General features: G+C 41.2%; 1 pseudogene; it reads right to left on the bottom strand.

Moving 5' to 3' along the window:
* Positions 1-1,417: 1,417 nt before the first annotated feature.
* Positions 1,418-1,536, bottom strand: LOC136867559 (5S ribosomal RNA; annotated as a pseudogene).
* Positions 1,537-9,565: the final 8,029 nt, after the last annotated feature.

Raw genomic sequence — 9,565 nt, 5'->3', positions numbered from 1 at the left:
GAATTATCCAAGTTATGATTCATCGTAATCATCACCACCACCTGACCCTGTGTGTAGTGTGATATATTTGTCCATACTGGTCACATTAGTGTCAACTCTGAAAGCAAACGTTTTCTAGTTATTCCGAGAATACTAGAGGGAGGGCTACGTCACAAGATTTGCCCCAGGATAGGACAGAGCGCGGCGGTTCGTAGCCATGGCGACTGGGCGCTGTGGTGGGGGGAGAGGAGTCGTGCGTCATCAGCCAGGTACATCCGCCTTCACGACAACATACGTTGGGCTTTTATTGAATTACTTGTGTCTGGTCCCAGTTACATGACCGCTGTGTTTTGCGTGTCAGGGTTGGCCAAGACTCTTAGCCAACATTTCCACCTCCACTTAGACAACTCTTCTCCTTTATATGATCTCAGTTTTGAGTTCACTAAGTAGGTCCTGGGAATCGATGGTGTCCATTAAGAACCCCTTCGTTCACAATTTACGCACAGATGATCTGAATTATTATTATTATTATTATTATTATTATTATTATTATTATTATTATTATTATTATTATTATTATTATTATTATGTCGTTATGCCAGTTCATAGAGTGCGTTGGAACTTGTTCATTAGCTTGATGACTTTTGCCTTCCTATTCTTCCAAAATCTCTTCATGAACTCACTGTGTTGCCTTTTCCGTTCTTCTGACCACTTTGTACCAGTCCTGCTGCTACGTTTGACCACAAATGTGTGTTTATTTACTGAGGTTCTGAAGACTTTGGAACTTTTCATTATGTATTCCCCGATGTGTCCGCCTCTGTGGTGTAGTGGTTAGTGTGATTAGCTGCCACCCCCGGAGGCCCGGGTTCGATTCCCGGCTCTGCCACGAGATTTGAAAAGTGGTACGAGGACTGGAATGGGGTCCACTCAGCCTCGGGAGGTCAGCTGAGTAGAGGTGGGTTCGATTCCCACCTCAGCCATCCTGGAAGTGATTTTCCGTGGTTTCCCACTTCTCCTCCAGGCAAATGCCGGGAGGGTACCTAACTTAAGGCCACGGCCGCTTCTTCCTTCCCTCTTCCTTGCCTGTCCCATCCAATCTTCCCATCCCTCCACTAGGTCCCTGTTCAGCATAGCAGGTGAGGCCGTCTGGGCGAGGTACTGGTCATCCTCCCCAGTTGTATCCCCCGACCCAGAGTCTGAAGCTCCAGGACACTGCCCTTGAGGCGCTAGAGGTGGGATCCCTCGCTGAGTCCGAGAGAAAAACCAACCGTGGAGGGTAAACAGATTAAGAAAGAAAGAATTCCCCGATATTCAATTCATTCAGGTCCCGTCTTGTTTCCTCAAGCCAATTTATTCTCTTGTTTTTGGAATTTTTTATAAATGCTATTTGTTCGGAGCGTCGACCTAGAAAGATCTTTTGCCCCTAAAAAGGGAATTGAACCAACAGCACGTGGTTTTCCCAAGCGATCAGTCATCCAAGTACTTACGACGCCCAATGTTGCCTAACTGCGGTGATCGGATGAGAACCAGTGTATTCAACATAGTATGGCCGTTGGCTTTGGAATTTATCACACTGAATAATATTTTCGTAAGTTTATTATTATCCATCCTAAAAATGAGTCCAAAAAATTCAAACGTCTCCTCCGTATAGTATTCGTGAATATCTGTGTAACTATAGAGGCCTGAAGGTCGCCTTTTGATCCAAATTCCATTTTCCTGCATGGGACCGAAACTTTTTCTAAGAATTTTACGTTCTTGATTTTCAGTATCTGCAATTTTAGAATGACCTAAAGTTTAGGTTCCTGAAGCATGTAGAGCTTTCGGTAGAATAACTGTCTTGTAACGTTTCAATATAGCATTACGTGACATTACTCGTTTATTGTAGTGATTGAATGGTAGTCAAAATGCTCTCTAAAGTTTTTGAGGCCCTTCTGTATTGACCAGACTGTCTAATCCCGCAGGCAGAATTATTTCTCAAAGTATTTAAAAAAAGATAGACCCTTCCTGTGAAATTGTTCTATATGCAGTTTCTTCATGCACTTTCGCTGAAAATTCTGCATATACTTGGTTTTCTTGAATGATATCTGAAGGCCTGCTTGTGATGCTATTGTGTGTAATACATTATTATTATTATTATTATTATTATTATTATTATTATTATTATTATTATTATTATTATTATTCCGGAGTATCCGTGGAACGCAGAGGTGAAAGAAGGTGCTGGGATGAATGGGTATAACTACATTGTCAAGAACTGAATTTAAAACTTAAACTGAAGGTTATATTTTCAGAACTTCAAACATAACAATTTTTTCATGACAATGTTACAGGTACAAGTAGCAATCGTTAAACAAGATGGGGAAAAATCCAAGATTCAGGACCTTAACCTTTTGGGCTTTAAGCCCCTAGCTTTACATTTCCTGAGCTACAAGCTCAAATTTACAAAAGAGCACAAATTTATACAAGGACAGAAATCCTCTAATTCAAAGACCACTTGCTCCCAAAATTGCAATATCTAGCTTTCAAGAGGCATTCATAAACCTTACAAAACTTTTGAAAAAGAGCGAACAGGCTCTCAGTTTTCCAGGCCTACTCGAGGCAACCTCAACTTACATTACAGGCCTCTCAAGGCACTATTTAAAAATGGAACTTACTTTTACAGGGGTATTAAATACCCAACCTACTGGGCCTTCGTGGGATAAGAATAACAGGTTAAATCAATGTAATAATGTTATTTGTTTTACGTCCCACTAACTACCCTTTTACGGTTTTCGGAGACGCCGAGGGCCGGAATTTAGTCCCTCAGGAGTTCTTTTACGTGCCAGCAAATCTACCGACACGAGGCTGACGTATTTGAGCACCTTCAAATACCACCGGACTGAGCCAGGATCGAACCTGCCAAGTTGGGCCAGCGCCTTAACCGTCTGAGCCACTCAGCCCGGCTTAAATTAATAGCCCGAACACAAAATGAATGGAGGCGTATACTTGCATTCCTAGATATGAGCACTTAAAACCTAGAGGGCACTAGGCCGATGAAACAGGGGCTATTTCCAAACTACTGAGGTGACTTGTATACGGATAAATTAATGCATTACGGAAAGGAAGAAAAACAGTTACAAAACGTAGTCACTTCAAACAAAACAAAGGGGAGCTCCAGAGGGTACACCACTCTCTATCCCCGATTTACAGTTAAAGGTTTTATGAAGTTTTTTTTACATTAGCCGACAGAAAGTTACATTTTTAGAAATGAAGGTTACATAGTCAACGATTCGGACCTTTCCCTCGGGTTAAACTGCGGAGGTAGCTACAACAAGAAAGATGGAATTATGTGGCCATACCTGGTAGCAGTTCTAGCTGCCGACGAAAAGGCCACCCGCCTCCTGCTTGACACACACGCTCAGTAAGATGACGATCAATTGGCCAAGAAACGTGAAAATACGCAGTTTATAAACCCTCAGGGAAGGTTCGAGACCATTCAAGATTAAACTAGCCACACCCTCTCAAGTTTATTGGTTAACTTCAAAGTTACACTCAGAATCGAAGAAGAAGCCGGTCATAGGTGGAAAATTAATTACAGAAATTAGGGACTGGCTATTCAAAACTGGCGGAAATAAAAAGGAAATATTGCCAACCCAAAAATAAATGAACATCAATCAATAAAAAACTTAACGAATACAAAACTTCTTTGAATAATAAGTTCTTATACCTCGCACCAGGGTGCATGATCATAGTTTTTAGTAGTGTCATCTGTGAAAGAATGTCCAAACTTCTTGATGGATAACAAACAAAACTAGTAGAAATACAGTCAGTTCAGGAAACTTCACAATAACAAAATTACATCTTATTTTTGTGGTGACACCTTCTGAGTAAATTTCTAAGTTGGTGTAGTTTCAGTTTCACTGTTTCACCAATAAAGGAGTTCATTTAGGCGCTAGTTTTAAATGCGCGGCGTTGAGGTGTACCTCCCGGTACAATTATTATTATTATTATTATTATTATTATTATTATTATTATTATTATTAGTTGCTGTTATTAGCCAAATGCAGCCCATGCAAAATAGACTTTCCAACGAGTTTGGGCAGCGTCTGCCGTGCCTGGGAAGCGCCGTGTTATTGCGGGGGAGGATGATGTCGCGCGTGGTGTGTGAGTTGCAGTGATGTTAGAGACTAAACAAATACCCAGTCCCCGAGCCGAGATAATTAATCGTTTGTGATTAAAATCACACTGTTCCGAAGGGAATCGAACCTGGTTCCCACGTACCTGAAGGCTGCTACTCTGACCATTCAGCCAAAGAGCCGGACTATAGAGGTTAATATCCAACTAATAACGAGAAACGCTTCTTACTTCGAGGCTTCTTGCTATCGTTAAAATGCCACACAACAACATTTAATTATTATTATTATTATTGTTATTATTATTATTGTCATTATTATTATTATTACAATTTACGTTACGTCGTATCGACGCAGATTGGTTTTATGGCGACGATGGGACAGGAAATGACTAGGAGTGGGAAAGAAGCGCCCGTAGATTTAATTAAGGGACTGCCTCAATATCTGCCTGGTGTGAATATGGGAAACAGCAGTGAAGGACGCGTCTGTGAATATGGGGCCCTGCTGTACCTGTGATAAAATATAATGCTAACAACGGTACAAACATACCCAGTCTCTAGGCCAGATACATTAACCACTGAAGTTTAAAATCAACGATCCGAGCGGGACCTCTTAAAACCAATGCTAACCAGTTAGCCACGGAGACGAAAAAAAAAAAGAGCGATTGCATTGATTACAATAGTTCACTCTATCTAAATAAAGAGTTCGTGGCTCAAATGGCCAATCCAGTATAAGACATACTGGAACGTCAACCAATCAGCAGTTGATAATTTTATTGCTTTCGTGTTATTACTTTCATTTTATCCCGCCTACGTGCACTTTTCGAATAAGATACATTCTTCATAGTATCTCACTGACGCATCTTCAATATTATATTTGACACCAGATTGCACGGCACTGTCTACAGCCCTGAAGATTGTTTCCCGTGGTTTTACATGTTCTCACCAAATGGCAAATGGTGGGACTGTACCTTAATGAAGTCCAAGTCAATTGATACCCACTCCTATCCCCTTCTTGTCCCATCATCGCCATGAAACCCATGTGTATCGTGAAGCTTCTGATGCAATTGCAGATGGTGTGGTTGAAATTGACTGTTAGGCAGCACTCGCATAAAACATGACCGGCACAAGTGCCTGTACAACGATATGAGGGACATAGCGGATTGCGTCTGAAATAACCTCTTCATTATGACCTGACGTTATAGGAGGTTACCTTCCAAGTGCCCCAGTTGAACATAAATATCGATCAAGGACTCTGAATTAATTAGCTGTCTTTTTTCTCTCAGGAAATTGTTTCTGATACAGTCATTTTGACTGTAATGACTTCAGTCATGTATCTCCATAGATGAGGAATATATTCGCTATTGGAATACGTTACGAGTGTAGATTATTAAAAACAAAACAAAAATGTTCATTCCAGATCGCGAACGAATGAATAAGCTTTGTGGCGTAACCCTTTTTCATAGCTGTGTAGTTCAGGCTTAAAATAACTGTGTTATCGTCTGAAAGGAGACACTCTGCCGTACATAGATACAATGAATACAGTCAAAAATATCTGCATAGAGGAGGATTCGAACCATGGATCCATTTGCAGATCTGAACGACTTTACTGTTTCCTTAACGTTTCGTTGTCCGACTCGTTGGCTGAACGGTCAGCGTACTGGCCTTCGGTTCAGAGGGTCCCGGGTTCGATTCCCAGCCGGGTCGGGGATTTTAACCTTAATTGGTTAATTCCAATGGCACGGGGCTGGGTGTATGTGTTGTCTTCATCATCATTTCATCCTCATCACGACGCGCAGGTCACCTACGGGAGTCAAATAGAAAGACCTGCACCTGGCGAGCCGAACCCGTCCTGGGATATCCCGGCACTAAAAGCCATACGCCATTTCATTTCATTTCAACGTTTCGTTGACAATAATGACATGTTTCTTGCTCGGAGGCAGTGTGCTACTTATGCTTGCTCCTTCCACTGGGACGTTTAATTTCCACGACATACCTCTGATTCGTGTTTTACAACGTTCATTTAGATTCTATCACAACATATCACTTTGCACAAACTATTTACTAGATCATTTTAGCAACACGTTATAAATGGTCCTTATATCTTGGTGCGAAGATTATATCGAAGTTGAAGAAGTTTTGTATTCATAAGTTATTTTTTTACTAAATTATGTTCATTCATTTTTGGGTTGGCAATATTGATCTTTTCTTTCCCCCACTTTTGAATTTAGCCAATCATGAATTTTTGTAATTCTTGTTGAACACCTTTCCAATATGTCCAGTAAAGTTAGTCAATTGTTAACTGGGACTGTTACTCCCAAAGCCGACCAAGCCACTGTTGTAAACATCGTAAGGCAAGAAGACTCGTCCAAGAATGTAGAGAGCGGAAAATCCGTGGTTACTCAACAAACTTCTGCCCCGTTAGGAAATGAACCTGAGCGTCGTATTTCCATTCCACCTTTCTTTTTAAATAATGCTGTGTCTTTCGCCCCCTAGGCCGTTACCTGTTATGTCACCTGGCTTTAATAGTTTGCCTCATACCTTGGCTATGTTGCTTAGGGGAATTTCTAAATTTTCGAGCAATTATACTAATGATATTTCATTTTTAAGATTTTTAGTTGAGTTTCATTTCAAGATCACGCTCTAGTGTTTTCTCTTTCTCCTTCTCAAATTCTTCAAAACATTTACCCTTACTCCATAGGTGTCCTCTCAGACAAAATAGTCAGAGCCATATCTGAACAATCCTCTATAGAAGAAGTGGTGCGAAGATTATATCGTCGTTGGGCCTCTAAATACCGTTATGTGACAATGTTGAGGGGAGAAATACAGCACATGTATCATTTAGAACGAAAATTCTTTGATATAATTCATACAATACTGAACCTTCAGTTAGATGACAGAATAATTTTGATCAGAGTTGTAAGCTGAAATATTATCTCGTATCGGCGTCCGGTTCCATGGCTATATGGTTAGCGTGCTGGCCTTTGGTCAGAGGGGTCCCGGGTTCGATTCCCGGTAGGGTCGGGAATTTTAACCATCATTGGTTAATTTCGCCTCGAGGGCTGGGTGTATGTGTCGTCTTCATCATCATTTCATCCTCATTACGACGCGCAGGTCACCTACGGGTGTCAAATCAAAAGACCTGCACCTGGCGAGCCGAACATGTCCTCGGACACTCCCGGCACTAAAAGCCATACGCCATTTCATTTTCATCTCGTATCGGCTTTTGTAGGAATTTTCCAGAGCAACATTGGCTTGTTCTACGTTTCTGATATGTAGGTAGTCAGCAGAGCAGCATCGCCCAAGGGCTGTGTGAGGTGGGTTGCGTATTTTCGTAAATTTTAAGGAGATGAAGGACCAATCTGTTTTAACAGAGACAGAGAATTTTATCAGGAATTATTGATTATCTAGTGGAAGGAAATACTGTCTAATAACCCGATGATTGGTTAATTGAGAGACGGATAATCGAAGTTATAGGCCTACTATATGAGAAAACATGGCTGTGCTAATCGAAGGCCAGATTTATGCTTTTGACTGATGAATTTCCAACTTAGTAAATGTTACAAATATGTTGGTACGTAGATAAATTAAGCCACCCAATCTTAAAGTTTGTTGGAAACAAGTGGACATTTGTCTAGCTCAGTGTAGTCAGCCCGGATCTTCGCTACGGCACTTTGGATGAACCGTGCTATCTGTAGCCAGAAGAAGCGCAAACGAAACGACCAGAACCGGCAAATTAAAGGATATTTCCCGAAAAACTCATCCACATTTGTGAAATTCCTGTAGGCAAAACCATCATGCAATGTACAAACAATTAGGAAGGCAGAACATAGTGCACAATGTTTTCTTATATCAGTGTTTTTTTTTATTCTCGTGTGATATGACTTCGTTTTAGGAAATAATGCATTAAAAAGAGGGATAACGTAAAGTGTGGTACACACAGGACAACAAATTAAGAATAAGAGACTGTGACAAGATACGGGGGAGAATCAAAATGAAAGTTACACTTCCAAATTATGGCCACTTATGAAATCACCTACACATAGGCAACACGGATATGACAACGTGAAATGTAAGTTCACTTTTCCCCAAGAGACTGCAAACATTTCTCGGAACGGTCAACGAACTTTTGAATTCCGAATGCTTAGAAATCACCCCCAGCGCTATGTGACCACTTGGAGACAGCTGTTTCCACCTCCTCATCGTTTCGGAGTCGTCATCCACCGAGATTCATTTTCAGCTTACAGAACACATGACAATCGTATGGCGCTAAGTCTGGACACATCAACACGCAACACCACACACGGCCCGCCTAACGTCCGAAATGCTGAAGCAACATCATCCATACAGTCCAGGGGAAATTTTCCCGATGGACAACGATTCCAAAACGATGAGGAGGTGAAAGCAGCTGTCTCCAGAGGGTTACAAAGCTCTGGAGGTGATTTCTACGTATCCGGAATCGAAAAGTTGGTTGACTGTTCCGAGAAATGTTAACATTCTCTTGGGGACTATGTGTGTGGAAAAGTATGTTGTCATAGCCGTGTCGCCTACGTGAAGGTGATTTCATAAATGATCATAACTTGGAAGTGTAACTTACTTTCTGATTAGCCCTCGTATAACGATTAGAAATTGTATTTATTTGTTGGATTAATAATAATAATAATAATAATAATAATAATAATAATAATAATAATAATAATAATAATAATAATAATAATAATAATAATAATAATATCTATTTTACGTCCCACTAAGTATCACCGTTTTTGGAGACGCCGGGTGCCAGAATTTTGAATTTTGTCCCGCAGGATTGCTTTAATGTACCAGCAATTCTACCGACACGAGGCTGACATACTTCAGTACCTTCAAATACCACCGGACTAAGGCAGGATCGAACGTGCCAAGTTCGACTCAGAAGGCCAGCGCTCTACCGTCTGAGCTACTCAGCCAGGAGATTTAGAAACTGTATGCTATTTTACTGTCATGGACTTTTCGGATCACAGCGCTCAACTATGATGCTGGCTCATAAAATACTAAGTTTACAGTACGTAGCAACTTAATTAATGCAGTATGTGTTTCATTGTGCGCTGAAAAATAATGTTACCACCTGCTGCCCCCACTGCTTGAACAACATAATTACACAAATAGAAATATTTTTAGTTGAAGACTGCAGTATTACGAACAAGGCAGGTCATCCTGGTTGATTATGTTCGCCGCGACGTAGATGGAGTAGGCAACTACTCCGTAAGTTCTGACGGGCGGGTTGCCTGCCATGCGGGGCCACATTCCAATGATGTTAGCAGACGAGATCAGCGAACTTTCCTTCACACAGAAACTGAGCGGACTCTCGTACGGAAGAATCAGTATCAATATGTCCGGCTCCATGGATAAATGGTTAGCGTGCTGGGCTTTGGTCACAGGGGTCTCGGGTTCGATTCCCGGTAGGGTCGGGAATTTTAACCACCATTGGTTAAT

Source organism: Anabrus simplex, chromosome 3 (genome assembly GCF_040414725.1).
Source record: "Anabrus simplex isolate iqAnaSimp1 chromosome 3, ASM4041472v1, whole genome shotgun sequence".
In the NCBI taxonomy this organism is placed as follows: Eukaryota; Metazoa; Arthropoda; class Insecta; order Orthoptera; family Tettigoniidae; genus Anabrus; species Anabrus simplex.
The sequence above is the reverse complement of the archived record's forward strand: the minus strand, read 5'-3'. Positions and strand labels throughout refer to the sequence as shown.